Source organism: Oryx dammah, unplaced genomic scaffold (assembly GCF_014754425.2).
Source record: "Oryx dammah isolate SB20612 unplaced genomic scaffold, SCBI_Odam_1.1 HiC_scaffold_11, whole genome shotgun sequence".
In the NCBI taxonomy this organism is placed as follows: Eukaryota; Metazoa; Chordata; class Mammalia; order Artiodactyla; family Bovidae; genus Oryx; species Oryx dammah.
The window spans coordinates 33,305,652-33,327,995 of record NW_024070195.1 but is presented as its reverse complement, the minus strand read 5'-3'; the positions used below and the strand labels follow the sequence as shown (position 1 = coordinate 33,327,995).

The 22,344-nt window shown below is 51.9% G+C and overlaps 1 long non-coding RNA gene and 1 other non-coding gene across 2 annotated transcripts; one reads left to right on the top strand and one right to left on the bottom strand.

Moving 5' to 3' along the window:
- Positions 1–5,400: 5,400 nt before the first annotated feature.
- On the top strand, positions 5,401–18,296 carry LOC120870103. Its single transcript, XR_005722727.1, has 2 exons — positions 5,401–5,685; positions 16,482–18,296. It is a non-coding gene; the product is annotated as an uncharacterized LOC120870103 (long non-coding RNA).
- Positions 18,297–21,795: 3,499 nt separating this feature from the next.
- LOC120870653 lies at positions 21,796–21,898 on the bottom strand. Its single transcript, XR_005722853.1, has one exon. It is a non-coding gene; the product is annotated as a U6 spliceosomal RNA (small nuclear RNA).
- Positions 21,899–22,344: the final 446 nt, after the last annotated feature.

The window sequence follows — 22,344 nt, the reverse complement described above, 5'->3', positions numbered from 1 at the left end:
TATTATTAAATCCAATTTACAGTTGGGAAGACAAAGAAACATAACTTGTCCCAGGTCCCACAGCTAGAAAGCGTCAGAGCCAGGAGTGAGACCCAGAGCCATCATGCTCTGTGTAGGTTATCTGAGTGGAGGCTGACTTCAGAAACCAGCTTAAGGAGTGTGGGTGTGAGAACACACACACACACATCAATTAGGAGGGGACAAGCAAAGCTGAGCCATGGTGTACAGAAGTCATCGGAGTAATGCAGGATAGATTAAGGAACAGTTCCTGGCAGAGGTGGGTTCTGTGTCAGAGCTTGAAGGAAGTGAGAGATATAGGCTATTCCCAATGTGTGGGACCCTGGGCAGAGCTAATCTCTAACATAGTACTGAAGAATTGTTCCTGGAACAATGGGGTGGTGATAGCCCGGTGGTGGAGATGGAGGTATTGGCAAAGAGAGCGGTGTGATGGGCGGCTGAAAATGACAGTGATATTTAAAATTAATTTATTTGGTGCTACGCACGGGCTTTCTCTAGTTGCAGCGAGTGGGGACTACCCTCTAGCTGTGGTGCACAGGCATCTCATTGCAGTGGCTTCTCTTGTTGCAGAGTGTGGGCTCTAGAATGCGTGGGCTTCAGTAGTTGAGGCTTTGGGGCTCTAAAGCGCACAGGGGCTTAGTAGTTATGGCACATGGACTCAGCTGCTCTGTGTCATGTGGGATCTTCCTGGGCCAGGGATCGAATCCATGTCTCCTGCATTGGTAGCTGGGTTCTTAGCCACTGGACAACCAGGGAAGCCCAGTGGAAGTGATTTTATTTATTTATTTATTTTGGAAGTGATTTTATAATAGAGGAAGTGATGGTGGGAAGGAGATGGAGGTGGTGGTGATGGAGGTGGTGGCAATGGAGATGGGAATGGAAGTAGTGATAGCAGCAAGGACATAAATCCACTTCCTTTACACTCCTGTACATCCCTCTACACACACAGCCCTCTCTACACCAGCCGTCACACATTCCTTAGCCTCACAGTGACCTTTGGGAGGGCATTTTTGTCTTCATTTTAGAAATGATGACGATGAGCCACAGACAAGTCACATTCTGCTTGCCCAAGGTCACAAGGCTAGGAAGCTGGCGCCGGGCTCTCTGCCTTCAGGGCTCCTCCCCTCTCGGAATGGGGTACTGGAGCAGCATTGTGTTGCCCTGAGTGGGTGGCAAGGCAGGGGCCCTCCTGCGCTCCCCACATAGAGGCCTTGCGGGCCTCGGTTTGGCGGAGCAGGGAGGAGAAGGACTGGGTGCAGAGGAAGCCATTCTAATCCCGGGCCCATCACCCACATGCTGTGGCCTCCTCTGGTGGCAGCCAAGGCAGATGTCAGCTGCCAGGTGACAGAGGGCCGGCGAGGCAGAGCCAGGGGAGCCTGGCGGGAGCCCCACACACACCAAAAGGATGAAGTCAGGGCTGGGAAATAATCCTGGAGTCAGAGGAAGGCTTGCTTTGGGGTGGCATTCCTGGAAAGTTCTGTTCCGATTGGCTTGAGGCTGGGTCTCTGCACAGGCCTTCCCAGTCAGGAGCGAGTTTATTAATAATCCCTGCCCTGCCCTCTGCCCTCTGCCCTCTCCCTGGGCAGAAGTCAGAGCTTCCTGGGGCTTCTGGCCTCTTACTCCAGGAGGGTGAGGCCCACTGTGGGTGCAGGCAGACCTAGTCTTTAGTTCTAGGCTTAGGGTACAAATGCCCTGCACCCCCAGACTGCATTCCCCACATCCCGACAGCCCCAGGGCTCCTCTGCTTCAGCCACAGACTCTCAGGGCTTCGGAGAAATAGTGAACAGGGGTGGGTGGTGCACACTTGAGCATACGGGACTGCAGGCACGCATGGATGCCTTCGTGCCTGGTTGGGTATGCAGACGTAAGCACCTGATTGGAGTTAGAAGAGTGGTAATGGGCTCCCGGGGGTGCACACGTGCAAGGCTACATGTGGCTGGCCCGAAAGCATATAAACCGTGTCTCACTGAGGAGGTTCTGTGTGTGCACTTGTGAGCCCTGGGTGATGGATGTGGGCGGCAGGGGCAGACGACTGAGTGTGAGGGGTGCTAAGGGCCTTGCAAACAGGCCACCTCCCCCTAAGTGGATCCCGCCTACAGCTCATTAGCACTTAAGACCTAAATTTACTGCCTCCACTTCCCCACCCACTGGCAGTGACCTCATTAGGCTCCTGCCCCTTTCCCAGGTCAATGGGATGGAGGGGAGGGATGACTCCTTAATCTGCAACGCAGGATCTCTTGGGGAGGAGGGGAAGTCCTAGGGGCAGGGTAGAGGGGAAACCAGGTACAGACCTTAATATAGTCACAGGGCAAGCCAGGAGGATGTCGGCTCCTATTACACCTGCCTCCTCCTCACCATCATATGACCCAGCTCCTGCTGGCAAGGCGTGGGCGGTTGAGAAGCGCAGGTCCTGGGTGGTGCTGGAGGCCGCCCTGCATGCTGCCCTCTTGCACATCCTTAAATGATGCCCCTCTCCCAACTGGTCCTCCTGGCAAGAAGCAGGGTCCAGCTGGCCATTCTGCCTGGCTCTGACCCGGCTCAGCTGGGTGGTCCTGACTCCTCCCAGTGGGCCATGCCAGAAAGTGGGGGAGGGATAGGGAACTCTAGCGCTGACTCTGGGACAGTTGCCAAAGGAACAGGCTCTTCTGATCCATGCCTTCCCCTACTTCCTCCTTCACCCCCCTGATCCATGATCCCCAACTCTGGCACCCCTAAGGGCAGAGCTCTGAGCTGAGAAGTAAGGGCCAGGGTGAGGAGCAGCAGAAAGGCCGGGGCAGCAGCCCCTTCCCGCCACTCCAGGAGAGCAGTGTGTGTGCTGTGAGTCTGGTTCAAGGCTAGATCCTCCCCTAAACCCCTCCTTCGTAGAGACCCCCGAGCCCACACAGATGGCGACACAGTTGCACCCCCAGGGAGCCTGAGTCTGACAGAGCTATCATGCCAAATCCCCTCCGTTGAGCTTCCTGTGTGACCTTGGGAAAGTGCTCAACATCTCGGAGCTTCAGTTTGCTTGTCTGTGAAATAACAACACTGCCACCCGCCCCAAAGATACTTTGTATATGCCTGGCAGAGAGCAAAAGCTACATGAAAAGATAGCTCTTCTTCTTCAATGTGGGATTTTTGTAGAAGAAATCACAACATTTAGTCCTTAATCTGAGAAACAGATTGCAGTGGGATCTCTGCACACCCATTCCCACCCAGAGATGGGTCAGCTTCGGAGGGTCTGGGTTGTCGAGACACCCCAGGGCCTCCCCAGGCTCAAGGTTTATAGTCAAATATCCTGGTAAGTCAGCCACACAAGGGACCCCAGGCCCAAGGACAGCAGTGCAACAGGGGGACAAGGCAGGTTCTGCAGCCACCCACCCCAGAAGATGCTACCCGATGGAGTGATGCTGGTCATTGACTTCCCGGAAACTCAGTTAAAAAAAAAAAATATTTATTTGGCTGCACTGGGTCTTAGTTCCAGCATGCGAGGTCTTCAGTCTTCATGTGGCATGTGGGTTCTTTAGTTGCGGTAGGAGGGATATTTTTCTTTTAGTTGCAGCCTGCAAACTCTTAGTTGCAGCATGTGGGATCTAGTTCCCTGACCTGACCTGACCTGGCCCCCTGCATTGGGAGAGTGGAGTCTTAGCCACTGGACCACCAGGGAAGTCCCAACCCAGTTTTTTTAATTTACTTTTTTTTAATTGAGGTGTAAGATTCATGCCTCAAATTAACAAATCTGAAGGGTATTGCTTGGTGAACTTGTGCATGTGTGTGTATATGCCCATGTCATTACCACCGAGACCTAGCACAGAGTATTTCAGCCCCCTAGAAGGCTCCCTCAAGCCCCTCCCAGTCAGCACCGTCCCCCCAAGAGAGAGGTGACTGCTCTGACTTGTTTCACCACAGATTGGCTTTGCCTGTTCTTGAACCTCATGCAAAAGGACTTCTGGGGCATTCACTCTTTGTGTCTGGCCCAATTTATTGGACATGAGGTCTGTGGGGGTCATCCATGTTGTTTCGGCAACACTAGTTCTTTCTTTTTCATAGCTGAGTAGCCTCCCACTGACTAGCTATGCCGCAACTGATTGATCTCTTCTGTGGATGGACGTTTGGTTGTTTCCGATTTTTAATTCATAACATTAAAGCAGCCACAGCCTCCTTAGACACGTCTTTTGGTGCACATAACCATGGCTGCCCATTCTTGAGAGCATATTTTAAAGGGAATGCCTTGTTAAGAACTCCAGGGAGGGAAGGAGGGATGAAACATAATTGAGGTCTTGCCTGGAGCCATGAACTTTTTTGCATCCACTGGACCAGTCACAGGGGAAGGAGAACAGAGACAGAGCAGCCTCCAAGAGGGATTCCACTCGCCTCGTCCCCGCGTCCAGAGCCACCATGACTGTGTGAATGTATGATTTTGTTCATCTCCTAGGACAAACTACCACAGACTTGGTGGCTTAAAACAACACAGATTTATTCTCTCATAATTAAGAAGGCCAGGGAATTCCCTGGTGGCCCAGTGGTTAGGACTTCACACTCTCACTGCCAAGGGCCTGGGTTCAATCCTTGGTTGGGGAACGAAGATTCCCCCAAGCTGCTCAGTGCAGCCAAAATAAAAAAATAAAAGAGGTCACAGTCCCAAATCACTGCCCTGGCAGGGCTGGTTGCTTCTGGAGACGCTAGGAAGAGCCTGTTCAGTGCCTCTCTCTCGGCTTCCGGTGGGTGTGGGCAGTCCTTGGTGTTCCTCGGCTTGGAGCTGCATCACTCCAATCTTTGCCTCCATCATCATGTGACCTTCTTCCCTGTGGGTCTCTGTATTTCTGTGTCTACAAATCTCTCCTAAGAGGACACCAGTCATTGGATTAGGAGCCCACCCTTATCCAGTCAAATCTCATCTTGATTACATCTACAAAGACTTTGTTTCCAACTAAAGTCACCTTTGAAGGGACTGGGGACTAAGATGTCAACATATCTTTTAGGAGGACAATTCAACCCACAATGGTGATTATGACTCTGCAAGTTTGTGTGTGGTGTACATAAGTGTGCGTGTGAAATTGCGTGTCAGTGTGGGTGTGCATAAGTGTAAGGGAGGAGTGAGAGGTATGTATCTGTGAGTGCTTGTGGAAGCGTGTCTCTAGTTGTGCTTATGTGGCTGTGGACACAAATACAAGAGCAGGTATGTATGTGTGCCCTGTGTCCATGGCTTGGACAACCTTCTGGAAGGGCTGAGAAACGTGGCAAGGTAGCGAGATGGCCGCAGGCCTGGCTCCCCGCTCCCAGCTGGGGCGGCCCCATGAGTCAAGAGGGCGGAAGACTGTGAGAAGCAAAGACAAGGGTGTTTGCTGAGCTGGGTACAGCCCGGGAGGTCGAGGCGGTGGCTCCAGGCAGCAGCATGGTTCCCAGGTCCTCTTCCAGGAACGTTCCTAGAAGGCCCCTCCACCCAAGCTCCCATCCTCAGCACCCCATTTGCCTGGATGGGGCAGTGCGGGCTGACTCATCCCCTCTCTGGGCTGGAAGCCAGCACTCAGCTACCTGTTGGGCCAGTCAAGTAGGGGCGGGGCAGTCAGTCAGCCCCTCCCAGGCCCTGCCCTCAGGCCATTCCCGAGCAGCGACCCATCAGCCCCAACACACGACCAGGGCTGGACCCCAGGAAGTGAAGAAAGCCAGCGATGAGCACATGGTCAGGTAAGGCCCCGGATGAAAGCTGCTTCTCTCCCCAGGGCAGCTCTGGTAGGCAAACCCACCACCCAGAGACAGGACATTGGGAGGGTCTCCTCAACAGTTATGTGGGCTGGGGGTCTTCTCTGAGCCAGTCACCTCCTTTAAACTTTCCTACCAAATTTAAACAGGGCCCTCATTATCCCCATCTTACAGATACAATCGCTGAGGCCCCAGGGAGTTAAACGATCTGCTTAAGATGCCACACATTTGTTTATATTTGTTGGAACTTTCTTATTCTCTCTGGAAATCCATACCCGGCCCCCACCTCCAAACTCAGACCACAGCTGCTCCCACTTGCCCACTACATTCCCTTCCCACCCTTCCCCAAGAAGACCCCCGGCCCGTGGGGTAGGATCCATGGAGGGAGAAGGGCTGGTGGTGGTCTCTCATCCCACCGTCCTGGGCTCCTCTGTAGGATCCTGGTTTTCGTTTTGGTGTGGTGGTGAGCTTGTTGTCTGTGAGGATGTCGGCTGGTTTGTGTGCACACAGGAGAAGGGGGTGTGTGGCGTACCTCCGGGTGGGTTTGCCTGCCTGGGACACCCGGGGGCATGGCTGCAGGCTGCATCTGTGAGTGTGCCCTGGTGCACGTGTGTGAGCCACTGTGGGGGTTCAGAAGAGCCTGCCCCCCACGTGTGTGCGTGTCCACAGGGTGCCGCCCCACCGCTTCCCGCTTACCAGGTCACCGCCACCATCCTCGGCAGAGCCCCCAGCCCAGGAGAGAGCCTGATGAAAACCGCCTGTGACTTGGGGACAGGCACACCTGAGTCTCAGGCCCAGACCCGCTCACTCAGGAACTCAGGGCTGCGGTGCCCTTGAGCAGGCATCACCCCACCCAGACAGCAGCCGTGTTCTCACCCAATGGGATGGGGCGACTCGGGGTGGGGTGGGGGCGGGGGGAGACCGCAGCATGGCTTCTCCCACCCCCAGGAGTGCAGGGAGCTCCGGGCTCCCCAGATGAAAGGCTCAGTACCCCAGCGCTTGGTAGACGGTGGTGAGGGGGGGGGGTGGGGGGTGGGGGGTGGGGAGTGGGAGAAGGTCGTGCCAGGACTTGGCACAGAGTACAAAGTGTGGGGGCGCCCCCCAGCACTCCCGCTGCCGGCTGGCAGGGGGAGGGGCTGTGACGTTCGGTGGCCTCATGCAGCCGGGAGGAAGTAGCTAATTGCTGACCTGATGACTGGGCGGCCTGAGGAGTGGGGTGATGATGCCACTCGCAGCAGCAGGCTCCCGGGATCAAGGAGGGGGCCCTGCTGGGACGGAGCAGGCCAGGCTGTGCTCTGCAGAGGCTGAGGTGGCTGCGGCCAAAGGAGCAGGGGGTGGGGGTGGTTGAGGCTGTGACCGTGGGAAACGGCTTCTCCCGGGCTTCCCTGAGCCTCAAGGGAAAAGAGTTCAGAGGCCCCGGGGGGACAAGGGGATTTGGGAAGGGGCGACAGTGGGGGTGGAGGGGGAGGAGACGGTGGCAGAGGCGTCCTCTTGTGTCCCCTCCACCTACGGTCCCCCCACCTTCCCATATGTCCCCACCCCCACCTTTGTCCCCTCCCTGGCCCCTGTGGCCCAGGTTGGTGAAGACGGAGATAGAGGTCTCTTTTCACCACAGGACCGCCAGGCACAAGCATCCTACATGGCCATACCTACCGTGCTGAAGGCCAGAGCATCCAGGAGATGTGGTGAGCCGTCAGCCGTCCCCAAGGACAAGAAGAGAGGGTGCTGCTACAGAGGACAGCACAAGCAAAGGCTGGGTGATGGGGTTTGTGAGGCTGATGGACGACAGAGGCTTGGCAGCAGTGGTTATGGGGAGAGAGGAGGGGTGCAGGGCCATTCTGCACTGAGGGCCACCCTGCCCCTTCCGGGCAGAAAACTGTGGGTAACCAGACTCGGATATTCTCCCACACGCTGGGCACAGCTTCTGCTGAGGCAGGGGGGTCAGGATCAGTTCGAGAGCCACACAGAATGAAGACCCACCCTCCAAGTCCCCAGGTCCTTCAGCTCTAGAGAACCTGCAACCCTGAATGCCAAGAAACAGGACCCATCCAGCTGCAGTTCAGTCCTCTGGGCCCCCAGCGCCCCCTGTAGGCAGGACGCTACACCAGTAGGGGGAGGGGCCTCCACGTGCTGGGAAGAGAAAAGGAGATGAGACTTGCTCTCCAGGAGGCACTAAGACCCCACCTCAGGAACCTGCAGTGGGATAAAGGCACAAACGTTGACCTCAAAGCTCCGATCTGAAATTCAGCCTCTGTTCTCAGGAAGCTTCTACTGTGATGGAAATATACACTCTACCATCAGAACTCCATTCAGAAAGGGGAATGGAGATCCATTCTGAAGCACAGCATCTGGCTTCAGAAAACGTACCATCCCAAGGTAGAGAGACACACAGCCCCACTGCATTTTTAAGAAGCCCCCACTCTATTGCAGACACAGACCAGACATTTCGGTGATTCTAGGGTTGCTAGAAAAACAAATACAAGACGTAAAAAAAAAAAAATCCAGTTAAATCTGAATTTCAGACAAACAATGACTGTTTAGTATAAGTATATCCCATATAATACATGGGGTATACTTATACTTTTACAAAATATTCATTGTTTATTTGCAATTCAAACATAACTGAACATCCTGTACTGTTATTTGCCAAAGCTGACAACCCCAGATGCCCCTAGTCCGAGAGCAGGAGGACACTCCCCCACACACACCCAGACATGGAAACGGAGGTAAACATCTGAGCGTGCTTCCTGCTCCTGGAGCAGTGAAGGAGGTGAGTCCTGGGGCGCCGGCTCGCAGCAGTTTAAAATTCCTTCCAGGCCAGATCCCTAATCCCTCGGTGCACAATAGCAGCCTTCTCCCCCGCCGCCCGCACCCACGCCCTCCCCCGCGGGGCCGTGGCAGTGCCACCACGGGCCTCTTTAAGCCCCTTTGAAGCCGCCTGAGCCCCGCGCCGCGGGAGGCCCCGCCGCTATGCCAGCTATGCCAGCTATGTCCCCGGCCGCCGCCGGCCACCACCGCTCCCCCATTAATACTGGCTAATCTGGCTAATAAATAAACTCCCCTCCCAGCCTCAGCCCCCTGCTCGCTCCCCTCTGGCTCCCCTAGAATTGACTTCAGGGCTCTGCTGGAACACACGTCCTCAACTCCCTTCTCCCACTCCCTTCCTGATGTTTCTGACTCTTTTTTTCCTCTCACTGGCCCGACTCTGGCCGAATTCAGGGGGCCTCTGCCTCGCGCGATGCATCAGTATCTCCTTCAGTCCACCTGCGCGCAGGGAGCCTGCCACATGGCTGGGTGCAGGGGACGGGACTCGAAGCTGGGGAAAGAGCCGCAGGACCTAGGAGCGCCCCCTGGAGGGGGGACGAGGCTCTGGCCACGCCCCTCGCTGCCCCGCCCCCAGGCCCCGCCCACTGTGTCCTCGGAAGTGGGGAAGCTCAGCCAGCAGCCCCGGGACAGGTGGCTCCTCGCCCGGGGAAAGTGCCGGCGCCTCCCCGGGCAAGAGTCCCTTCTCCGCAGCCTCTGCCGTCCCCTGCGTCCCCACCCGGGCTTCCGCGAGTCTGACTCAGAGCCGAGCCCGCATCGCTTCACCTCCGCCAACACACCCGCAGCGCGCGGAAAAATTACAGTATTTCAGGGGCAGTGCTAATGCACTCTAATTACCCACCGCCGCTCTCTTCCGCGGCTCTCAGTGGCATTAGGCCAACGCGCCATAATTAGGCCGTCCCTCCCCGGTCCTGGAACACCGCCGTCACCTGTCCCCTGTCCCTCGCCCCCTGTCCCCAGGAGTGCTCGCCTCGGCCCCTCTCGCAGCCTCCTGCCGCCCTGCGGGACTGCACCCTTGGTCCCACGAGAGAGCTAGGAGACCCCACCTGGGATGGGGAATGGGGAGGTGCAGGACTTGGGAACCTGACCCCAGGCCTGAAGGGGCCCCTCCCCTTCTGTAAGGCTACAGTCTTTGAGATCTCTGCTGGAAGGGACTGGGAGAGTGGGGAACGGGGCAGGACTTTCTCCATTGAGGTCCATTGGAAAGTTAACTGTTTGGGGTTGGGGGGGGGTAGGGCGCCTGGGCAATAGTATCCCATTTTGCACATGAGGCTCAGAGAAGTAAGGCTCTTAGGGAAGGCCACCCAGCCAGAACTTCCAGATCAGCTCATTTAAAGACAGGCTCCTTCTCCTAACAGGGGAATTACATTTCTGCAAAGAAAGGTGATATCCCCATTACAGACTGGGAGTATTGGCAGCTGACCAGCTGTGGCCTGTTGGTTGCAAGTGAGCTGGTGAAGAGTGGCTCAAGTCTCTCATCCCAGGAAGGGTGGGAGGAGGCCCTGAAGACACAGAACCCAAGCCTGGTGGCCAGGACTTGAGGGGAGCAACTTGTCTGTCAGCCTCTTCATCCAAACCAGGCTCAAACCTCTCTACTATCAGGAATTCTTTCCTGATGCCCAGGGGTTGCCAAGTCATGGCCTTGGGCCAAGTTTAACCTTTAGTGAGATTTTGTTTGGCCTTCAGTGTGTATGTGGTTTTTATATTGAATGTAAGATCCTATGACAGTGTAGGCTGCCCTCCTCATTGGCAAAGACAAGTGTGGCCAGACTAAGTCCCCAAAGGCATTTGAGATCTTGGCTTAGATCAGCCCACCCGGCCTGAGCCTTCACATTTTCCCTCATCTTCTAGGATCCCAGTCTGTGCTGCTGCTCCTTCGTAGTTCTTGCATGTTTCTCCTTAAGCATGCCGAGTTGAATGTCCCTCCAGCCCCTCTTTAGGCTCCCCACAGGTGGTGGCTGCCTATATTTCTGAGAACCCCTCTGGCAGCCCCTTTTTTCATCTTGCATATCAATCTCTGCCCTGGGTAGGCACCACATCTTTTCCCGCAGGACTGACATGGTATTTTTCTGCCATCAGACTACAGGCTCCTTGAGGGCAGGATATTGACTCAGACTGGGATCTCACTGAGGGCTAAATGAATGGGTGCGGGAGTAGCACCCTCTATCATAGGGAGCTCCCTGAGGGCAGGGCCATGGCTCCCCTCAGTCTAGAGCTCTTTGAAGGCATTAAATTCTCCCCTCAGATGAGGCTTTTGCACCCCACCCAACCCCTCTGGCTCTCGGCTGCTCCCAGGCATTCCTCCCAGGACACCGTTTGTCATGCTTTGATGAATGAAACCTACTAAGAATAACTCAGTCCTTGTAGTCTCTAAAGGACAGGGGTGTTGGGGGGCGGCGGGGGAGCCGAGACTGGTGATTGTGAGGGGCTAGAGGAGGAGGATGAACACAACTATTCATTCAATAGCATTTTCCCAGGTGCCCATCGTCCACTAGGAAGAGACTCCAGGCGGGGGGTGCCGCAAGCCCCCCTATGGTGCCATTCCTGCTGTTGCCAGTAGGGGGAGGTTCCACAGGACTCCTGAGATGGAAATGCCAGCCCCCTTCTTCATAGCCTTCCCAGCCCTGAAGTCATCACCTCAGTGCCACCCAGCCCCCTCTATGCCTGCCACCAGCTTCCTCTGCCTGGAAGTCAGGTGCTTGGGGCGAGAGGCGGCTTCCACTGGGACAGGCACTGTGGCAGGGGTGCCTTCATCTTCCTGAGGAGGACTGTCAGAGTGATCACCGGGGAGTGGGGGGGTAGGGAATGGAGAAGCAGTCTCAGAATGACAGGAGGGCATTTGGTGTTGGTTTTTTTTTTTTCTTTTTAAATAAGAAGTGATTTATTAGTGGTGTTTTAATTTAGGGATGAGGCATGACTGACCCAGAAGATGAACCCCTGTCCCCGACCCCACTCCACTCTTCCTTCCTCATCCCGCCCCTTTCCACTCCCAGACCTCAAGCCTCCAGTTCAGAACTGAGCGACCTTTCCAGGGCAACTGTTCTCCCAGGCACTTCACAAGGGGCCCGAGCGGTGGGGAGGCTGTGACCTTAAGGCGCTTCTTTGGACGAGGCCTTCCTGGCACCCGGCCCCCACCTGCCACCTCCTGAGAGGGACATTTCGGCCTGGTCTTGGCAAAAACACCAGCCTCTGAGCCAGGCAGCCTGGTATGGTACCAGCCCTGCCACTGACTCCACTGTGACCTTGAGAAGTCCTTTGCTCCCTGGGCCTCAGTTTCCCTATACCTAAAATGAGTTTGCTCTAGGTTTCATGGTTTGCGAAACTTTCTTTTTAAAAAATAATGGATCCTATTACTTAAATAGTAACTTATGTGGAGTTTCCACTGGTAACATCGAAAAAGTTTGGAGTTCTATGGTCAAAATAGGAGTGGGGGTCCAGAGCCCCAGGGTTCAGTCCGTCACACACATGTGCACATGCACACACACACGCGCGCGCCTGTGCATGTAGAATGGCTCCAGGGCATGCCACAGAGCACACTTTACAAACCTCTGAACCCTGAAATCCCCTGAGCAAACATTCTGGGGCCCTGCCACATCTGGGAGCTCCAGAACTGGGGATGAGGCTGGGACTGGGGGCCTTCCCGGTGTGGGGAGCAGGGCTGAGAGGTCACAAGGTGGGGGTGGGGTGGGGGCAGAGCCAGCAGGGGGAGTCCTTGTGACACCAGGTAATACCACTGAGGCTGGGCCAGGGCCTAGGCCCAAAGCTGGGTCCATGCAAACCCTCTGAGCCAGAGTCTTGGTAGGGACTGAGTGCCCTCCCAAGCAGGAGGGGCAGCAGGCATAGGAGGAGGGGGAAGCCTCTGGCAGCCTTTCTCTGGAATCCCTCTCGCCAGGCCCAGGATGAGGGCCAGAGTGGCATAGTAGGGGCTGAGCCCCAGGGAGCCCCAGTGGGGTAGCATTCCCCACTACAGGAGACACAGGGAGCCTCCCAGCACCCCCAAAGCTGGAAGTGTGAGGATCTGGTGACCAGCAAGAATGCAGTGGGGAGCAGACCTGTCAGACTCTGGAGACAGGAGAATGAGGAGATGAGCAGATACCACACAGGGAAGAAAATGGCGTGATAAGAGGCAGGACTGGGCCTGGAGCCCTGGTTTGGGGCAGTGGGGAGGGTCCCTGCAAAGTGGGGGACAGCAGAAGCAGCCCAGCCCCTCCTTGCTGGCAGATGGACTGTGCTCAGGGGGCACCAGGTAGAGCAGGTGCTGCCCACTCCCTGATACCCCAAGCAGTCCTGGAGTGTCCATGTTCCTGATTTCCCCCAGAGAGCATGTGGGGGGAACATAGAAGTCTCCCCAAGTCCACCTCCCTGGGATTTATGGTGGGGGATGGGGCAGAGCCACCTCCGAGCTACCTCCCCATCCTCTATCCCAACTACACACACACACGCACACACACACACACACACACACACACACACACACACACACACTGACATTTGTCCCCTAGAGACTTCACAGCCTGAGCCCTGGAAACTCCAGGATCGCCGCTATGTGCCAGGCATGGCTCTGGACGCTGTGGGTTCCAGGAACAGAAGAGTCAGCCTAGGTTTTTGCCCTTGTGGTGCACATGTTTTAGGGAGTGAGTGACAACTCAACAAGTCACAAAGGAATCAAGCTCAGGTCGCGAGGAGACAACCATGGGAGCAGAGAGTGCCGGGTGGCTGGGGCTGTTTAGAGTCATCAAAGAATGTCTCCGTGAGGAGGTGACATTCCAGTAGAGACCTGAGCTGCAAGAAGCCAGCTGTGCTTTGGGGCCAAAGGACTTGAAAATGTATGATGTTTTTAAACAGAAAAGAACATGTACCCATAAACGTTCAAGGGCAGGGACATGAAGAGCATCTGTAAAATGTCTGGCACAGTGACAGGAAATTCACATTCATCATCTACTTCCCTCTTCAAAATGCTGGTGTCAAATAGTATTATTTTCATTTTACAGATAAAAAATATGAAGCCCACAGAGATCATTCATTTAAAAAGATGTGCTGAATTTTAGTCTCTAAAAACCCTATAATAAATTCCACGTGGGGTGTGCCGTCTTAGGTTCTACAGTCTGAGAGCAGAGAGGAAGATCTGGGAGGGCTTCCTGTAGGAGGAGTCCGTGTCTATGCTGAGTCTGAACAGATGAGGAAGGGATGACACGGGAAGTGAGGAGGTGAGGAGGGAGCCAGGGGGTGGCTCCAGTGCCAAAGATGCTGTGGGCAGAGTAAAAGACAGAGGAGGGGGTCCTGCCTGGCTGCCTGGTCAGCAATGTGAGGGGGTGGGGTGGTGAATAAGGAGCCCGCATGCAGGGAGGGGGGCCAGGGGGGCAAATGGGCCACGGGTTGTGGCTATTGGGCAAGGCTGGTCGGGTGGGGCCTCTTCCAAGGCTCTGGTGACCTGGCCCCCGTAAGTGATGATGTTACTAATGGCAAAGAGTGGTGCCAGCCAGTGACAAGAACAACTCACAGGCTCACACACTCCTCACACATAGACAGGCAAGCGCCTGCCACACACACAAATACACGTGCAGCTGGTCTGTACTGACAAGGGTCTGCAGAAGGCACAGATACGTGCGCACACATGCACGCGGAAGAAAGTGCGCTTTTATTCCTTCCAGCAGTGCCGTATGTGTGGTGCTGAATGATACGGTGAGGCCCGGAGAGAGGCGTCTTGGGAGCAGCTCCCCCCTGACTCCTCATCTCCCAGCTCTATCAAGGAGATCTAAAGATTGCAAACCTCACAATCAGGTTAGACAGGAGTCTAACCTGAGTTGGAGGGCCCCTCCAACAGCTTCCTCTTCAGAGTGGAGTGTGCAGTTGGGAAGGAGGAACCTGACCCCTGGCCATGACCTGGTCTGCAGAGCCTAGGGGTAGGCAGAGGGCAGCACCTTGACTCTGAGTCCCCTACCATGGCAAGTTCAGAAGCCTGAGACATATGCCCAGCCCTTGCCTAGATGCACCTCCCACCCCTGTGGGCTTCCTAAGAGCAGGGACCATGTGTTATCTGCCACTATCCCACCCCTGCCACACAGAGGGCACCCAGCGCCGGGGCCATGGCTGGCAAAGCTGGGATGGGAAGGGGTGCTCTGCTCAGGGAGACAGAGATGGAGCGCCTCCTAGCAGGGTGCAGTAGCAGCTAGATAGGAATTGGGAAGAGCACGCAGCCGCCTGGGACCCCCAAGGCTGGGACCAGGTTGGACGGGTCTTTCATCTATGTGCAGCGTCTGCCCTGTCTCTGGCAGCCCTGTCGTGGCTGATGACCCATCAGTGACTCACTGCCAGCTGTGGGCACGAAACGGAGAAAGTGACCCCCAGCTGAGCTCATGCACTCACAATTAGCCCTCTACACCCCCTCACCACGGCAGCCTCCCGGCCTCCACGCACGCACATCCCAGGCTGCCCTTTCCCAACCACAGAGTGCCTCCTGCTGCTTATTTTAGCCTGATGAAACCTCTTAAAATGTCAGAGCTGGAACTGAGCTCCAGATCATGCAGTTCAACCCCTTCATTCAACCAGGGAGAAAATGGGGATTCAGGGAGAGTGAGTGGCGTGTTTCAGGTCACAGAGCTAATTGGTGGTATGACCAGAAATTGACTGCAGGCTTTGGGGGAGTCCCAATCCGGCCATTCTAAGCTTTGGGTGGGTGGGGTGGGAGTGCAGTCTGCTTCAGGCAGCCCGTTGCCAGTCTTCTGGAGCCTCTGGAACCAGCATGCCTGGATTTAAGCCCCAGTTTGCCAGTTATCAAGTTACCCAGCCTCTTCATACCTCTGTTTCCCCATCTGTAAAATGGATCTAACAATGGTACCTACTCCCAGGTTAATGTGAAGATTGATTCAGTTAATATCTCTGAATTGCTGAGTGCAGTGTCAGGCAAAAAATGAGTACTCGGAAAATATTAGCTAACTTGCCTGAGTGCCTAGTGGAGTCACCAAGAATGGGTCCTTACTGTGGAAAGTCCAAAATCTTGGTTTTATCAGTTGGCCCAAGGGTGAGCAGATCCCAGGAGGCTGGCTGTGTTGAAAGACGTGCAGCAAACTGATGGATGTGTTACCGTGGGGACAGGGGTTGCTGCCAGAAGGACCGTGGTGGCCACAGTGGCTGCCTCCCACTCTGGCAGCCACCCCCTGAGATCTAAAGATTGCAAACCTCACAATCAGGGGCAGCTGGAGATTCTCAGGACTGTTCAAGCTGGGTGAGCCTGAAGGAATGCCCTTTTGAACTCAGGAATGGGCCTCTGTTCCTCTGCAAAATAGTTAGAGGCTATGATGGTTGTGTGCAGAGATCAGGGGCTGTGGTACCTTTCCAGCTGCCCCCCTCCCTCACCCTCTTAAGGCCAGCCGCCTCCATTCAGAGCAGTCTTGCCTGGTCCCAGTTGGATAAATATTGACAAATTCTTCTTCCACGTTCTTCCTTTATCAGTCACCAAAGCCCTGACACTTCACACCGGATGAACTATGATCCCAGAACACGTATGAGGTTGGGGTGGTCTCATTCCAGCCCCAGAAATGCTTGTTGAATGGATAACTTGGTGAATCAATGAATGGAGCCATTCCCAGAACCTCCTGAAAACTCACCCTGAGCTCTCAACATTGGGCAACTCTCCCCGGAGCCCCAGCCATGCGCTCCGTCTGGGGAAAGGCTTTCCTGCAGCTGTCTCAGCCATCCTTGCCACTTCTCATCTTCCACTAACATGGCAACCTTTCTCTGCCTCCACCCTGCCCCCACCACCCAGTCTAGACAATTCAATGTGTCTGCAGCCTCCCCCAGTAGGAGTGCTGCTGTTACAGCCATAGTCACTGCCCACATGGAGAGTGTCGGTCTCTAGCCCTCTCCTGCTCCCCACGTCACAATTGTCCCCGTTTACCCCACCCAACCTCCTATGATGGCCTGTGTAAGAACACTCACTTTTTCACTTGCTGTTCCAGGTCCACTGATAGCCCATGATGCCAGCCAAGCCCGAACCGAGTCCTGGCCCTGCCAGCCCCATAGAGTCCTGTGGGTGACCCATTCTTTATTGGGAGCATCACCTACTGTCTAGACGCCAGCCCATCAGGGAAGATTGAAACCCCTCAGATCGGGAGTCCAGCCCAAGCCGGCAAGGAGTTTGTGCCCCTTTGAAGGCTAGAATGCTGGACCCCAGTTCTGTCCTCAGGTGCCAAGACATGGCCTGAGCATCATCTCCAGTCTGGTTCCAGCTTTTTCCCCATCATTGACCCACTGCCCAGACCTCTGCATGGTTCCTGGCTACCGAGATCTCTTCACAGCAACCCGAGAGTATCTGAGCTTAGAAGATCCTAAGGAATCGCCCGGTCTGGTGGAGATGCTCTAGAGTATTCAAAAACATAATGGTCTTTTTCACTGGAACAATTATTAGGGGTGTTTCAGCACTGGGTGCTGTGGGATAGAGATGCTAAATGTCCCACAGGACACAAGGCAATCTGCACGGTGACAGCGGCACCCCTTCCTTCACTGGATAAACACTGGTTCTAGTTGAAAGTGCTTAACTGTGTAGCTGTAGTAACTAAGAGCCACAGAGGATAAGGGGCTGGCCCAGGATTACATGTGCATTTGTCTTTTAGGCAATCCCACGAGGGGAACCCAGACGTTCTCCCTCTTGAGAATATCAGTGTCATCTGTTCACTATTCCACCAGCAGTCACCAAGTTTGAGGCACTATGGAAGAGTGAAAGACTAAAGTGAGACCCATGCAAAGGCTTCACAGAGGTGTCATTTGAGCAGAGGCTTAGAAGTTGGCTCACGGACTGGTGGCTCAGAGAGTAAAGAATTTGCCTGCAATGCAGGAGACCTGGGTTTGATCCCTGGATCAGAAAGATCCCCTGGAGAAAGGGAATGGCTACCCAATCCAGTATCCTTGCCTGGAGAATTAATTCCATGGACAGAGGAGCCTGGCGAACTACAGTCCATGTGATCACAAAGAGTCAAACATGACTGAGGGACTAACACTTCCACTTCCATAGACCTGTGACTTCTGAAAGTTGGAGAGAGCATAATAGGAAATGATGGGATACGAGGACTGGTGCCCGGGAGTGAAGGTCGATGAGAAATGAGCACAGACTTTGGGGAGAAAGCAGTGGAGAATGGGAAGGAGTTGGAAGGTGAATTGAGACTAGAGCACAGAGGACTTTGCATGTCAATTGAGGGTTAGGATTTTCTGCTACAGGCAATAGGAAGCCACTGAAGATATCAGAGTAGAAGGTGGGCAGTGGTGAGCTCTCTGCTTCATAGCAAGTTTCCTGAGGCTGCCTGTGGAGAAGCAATGGGAGGGAAATTATAGGGCCAGGAAATTGCGGTCTGAACATTCCTCAAGAAAGACACACATGATGTCATGGATGAGAACAGGATCAAGGGGATGGGGTGAGAGAACGGAGACCACCTCAGAGCCAAGCCACATTGCAGGGATTGGCCATGTCCTCAGCATTTAAACCAGGGATATTATCTGAGTTTGGGTTCCCTTGGAAGTAGACCCTAGGAAAAGGACTTGAGAGAATTCCCAGTGGTCCTGTGGTTGGGAGTCCGTGCTTCCACTACAAGGGGCACGGGTTCGATCTCTGGTCAGTTAACCAAGATCCCACATGCCGCTCAGAGCAGGAAAAAAAAAAAAAAAAAAAGAGGAAGATGACAAAGGATTTGAAAATCATTTATTTGGGAGATGATCTCAAAGATAAACAGTAGGGGAATGGAGAAATCAGACAGGAAAAGGAGGATAGCAAAAAAAAAAAATATGTGTTACATCAAGCCAATTACCCCTGTGGGCAACTAAAGATCAGTCTTGCTGGAAATCTCTGAGAGATAGTAGAGAATACCCACATCTGTGTTAATCCTTAAAGGGCAAAGGAGCTGGGAGAATTTATCCACTGACTCACACCAGTCACTGTTTGAGGGGTTGCTCCTGGGAGCATTAACTCTCTGGCACTTTTGGAATGCTCCACATGCAGGAGCAGGCTTTACAGCCAGAAAAAGTCCTCAGGTATAGTCTCAGGTGCTTGCAGTTGGAAGCTACCAGGTAGCTGTGTAGGAAAACGGTGATTACCTGTAAGATGGGGCAAGGCATTGATTGTATCTTGCAACACACATTCTTTACACACAAGTGACATGAGTTAGCCAAGACAGCTCCCTGTCTAAAAGTGACTCCATAAGTGAACTAGGTAGAATATTTCTTTCATTTTTTTTTTTTTTTTTTTGGCTGCATCATGCGGCAGGCATGTGGGATCTTAGTTTATCCACCAAGAATCGAACCCACGCCTCCCTGCATTAAAAGTTCAGAGTCCACCACCAAGCAAGTCCTAGGTAGGATATTTCTGACAGAGGATATTGGCTGCTGAAATGCTTAGCTTCTGTGACCCCAGGAAGGCAGAGAAGGAATCTGAAGTATAATAACTGGTTCTATCAATTTTTACTTTATGTTTTGATGCCAAGTTATCAAGTGCATACAAATGTAGAGTTATTATATCTTCCTAGTCGTAGAAGTGTTGGATGTGACTTAGTGACTAAACAGCAACAGTGAATTCAGCTTTATATCATATGCTGCTGCTGCTGCTAAGTCACTTCAGTCGTGTCTGACTCTGTGTGACCCCATAGATGGCAGCCCACCAGGCGCCCCCATCCCTGGGATTCTCCAGGCAAGAACACTGGAGTGGGTTGCCATTTCCTCCTCCAATGCATGAAAGTGAAAAGTCAAAGTGAAGTCGTTCAGTCGTGTCCGACTCTTTGCGACCCCATGACTGCAGCCCACCAGGCTCCTCCATCCATGGGATTTTCCAGGCAAGAGTACTGGAGTGGGGTGCCATCACCTTCTCTGTATATCATATGAAGTAACTCTATACCTAGAGTACATCATGAGAAACACTGGACTGGAAGAAACACAAGCTGGAATCAAGATTGCCGGGAGAAATGTCAATAACCTCAGATATGCAGATGACACCACCCTTATGGCAGAAAGTGAAGAGGAACTAAAAAGCCTCTTGGTGAAAGTGAAAGAGGAGAGTGAAAAAGTTGGCTTAAAGCTCAACATTCAGAAAACGAAGATCATGGCATCTGGTCCCATCACTTCATGGGAAATAGATGGGGAAACAGTGGAAACAGTCTCAGACTTTATTTTTTGGGGCTCCAAAATCACTGCAGATGGTGACTGCAGCCATGAAATTAAAAGACACTTACTCCTTGGAAGGAAAGTTATGACCAACCTAGATAGCATATTCAAAAGCAGAGACATTACTTTGCCGACTAAGGTCCGTCTAGTCAAGGTATGGTTTTTCCAGTAGTCATGTATGAATGTGAGAGTTGGACTGTGAAGAAGGCTGAGCGCCGAAGAATTGATGCGTTTGAACTGTGGTGTTGGAGAAGACTCTTGAGAGTCCCTTGGACTGCAAGGAGACCCAACCAGTCCATTCTGAAGGAGATCAGCCCTGGGATTCCTTTGGAAGGAATGATGCTAAAGCTGAAACTCCAGTACTTTGGCCACCTCATGCGAAGAGTTGACTCATTGGAAAAGACTCTGATGCTGGGAGGGATTGGGGGCAGGAGGAGAAGGGGATGACAGAGGATGAGATGGCTGAATGGCATCACTGACTCGATGGACGTGAATCTGAGTGAACTCTGGGAGTTGGTGATGGACAGGGAGGCCTGGCGTGCTGTGATTCATGGGGTCGCAAAGAGTCGGACATGACTGAGCGACTGAACTGACTGAATTGATACCTAGTAATGCTTTAAAATCTAGTCTTATTTTGGCATAGTTACACTAGCTTTTTGCTTTTGTTAGTGTTGTGTGTTATACCTTTTCTCATCCTTTTTCTTTGTATTTCAGGTAACTCTATGTAAGCAGTATATAGTTGAATTTTGTTCTTATCCAAAATAAGTCTGAAAGTCTTTGCCTTTTAATAGGAAAATTTTACATATAATAAAATTCTCTTTATATTTAGGTTTAAAATCTACTGTTTTTTCCTTTTTTTAATCTTGCCTTGTATATGTTCTATCTATTCTATGTTTCCTCTCCCCTTTCTTTGCATCTGTTATTTCATCCAGTTACCTTCCTCCATTATTTTGTAAAGTTATTTACTCTTTTACAATGTGTTAGTAGTTACCCAGAGATTACAGAATGCATTCTTAACAAATCCTAATATTAACTGATTCTTTTACTCTCTTCCCTTAAAGTATAGGCAAAGACCTTGGGGCTTTAACTCCCCACAAACACTATCATATTATTTTTCTATACAACCAGTATTATTTGATATTTACTCATGTATTTGCCATTTTCATTGGTCTTAATTCCTTTCTGCATCTCTGACCTCCCATTTGGGATTATTTTTTTCTGCCTGAAAATATTCTATTAATGTGGGCCCACTGGTGACTTATTCTTGTGATTTTTATTAGACTGAAATGTATTTATTTCTTCTTTACTTGAATTTTTTTTCTGGGTATTGAAAAATAAGTTGGTGGTTATTTTCCGTCAGCCCTCTAAAGAATCCCAGTCTTTTGGCCTCCGCTCTTTTCTATTAAGAAATCAGTTGTATATCCAATCTGTTATCCCTTTGAACATAATCTCTGCTTTTCTCTGTTTTTTTTAAATTTATTTTTTATTGAAGGATAATTGCTTTACAGAATTTTTCTGTTTTCTGTCAAACCTCCACATGAATCAGCCATAGGTATACATATATCCCCTCCCTTTTGAAACTCCCTTCCATCCCCCTCCCCACCTCACTCTCCTAGGTTCATACAGAGCCCCTGTTTGAGTTTCCTGAGCCATACAGCAAATTCCCATTGGCTATCTATTTTACATATGGTAATGTAAGTTTCCATGTTACTCTTTCCATACATCTCACCCTCTCCTCCCCTCTCCCCACGTCCATAAGTCTATTCTCTATGTCTGTTTCTCCATTGTTGCCCTGTAAATAAATTCTTCAGTACCATTCTTCTAGATTCTGTATGTGTGTGTTAGAATATGGTGTTTATCTTTCTCTTTCTGACTCACTTCACTCTGAATAATAGGTTCTAGGTTCATCCACCTCATTAGAACTGACTCACTCCTTTTTACGGTTGAGTAATATTCCATTGTGTGTATGTACCACAACTTCTTTATCCATTCATCTGTCGATGGATATCTAGGTCGCTTTCCATGTTCTAACTATTGTAAATAGTGCTGCAATGAACAATGGGATACATGTGTCTCTTTCAATTTTGGTTTCCTCAGGGTATATGCCTAGGAGTGAGATTGCTGGGTAGTAAAAATATGGAATGCTTCATGAATTTGCATGTCATCCTTGTGCAGAAACCATGCTAATCTTCTCTGTATCGTTCCAGTTTTAGTGTGTGCTGCTGAAGCGAGCACTGCTTTTCTCTGTTTTTAAGATTTTCTCTTTATCTTTAATTTTCAGCTTTTAGTTTTATCTAACAGTAAAAATGTACTTTCACTTTATTCATATAGGCATAGGTATATATCCCTTCTGCTTATCCCAATTTAGGCTCTCAGAGTGTACTGAATAAATGGATCAGTGTCTTTTATCAGCTTTTGAAAGCTCTCAGCCATTATCCCTTCATATCTTGCTTCTATCCCAGTCTCTTGAGCTTTTCACTGTTTCTTCTAGTCTAATAGACTGTCTATATTTCTATCCTTTTACCTTCCCATGCTTAATTCTGGATATTTTTTTCTCACCTAACTTCTAAGTAACTAATTCTTTATCATCTGTGTCTAGTATGCTGTTAAACCTATCCTTTGAATTCTTAGTATCAGTTTTAGAATTTCCATTTTGAAAAAAAAAAAATAGTTTCAATT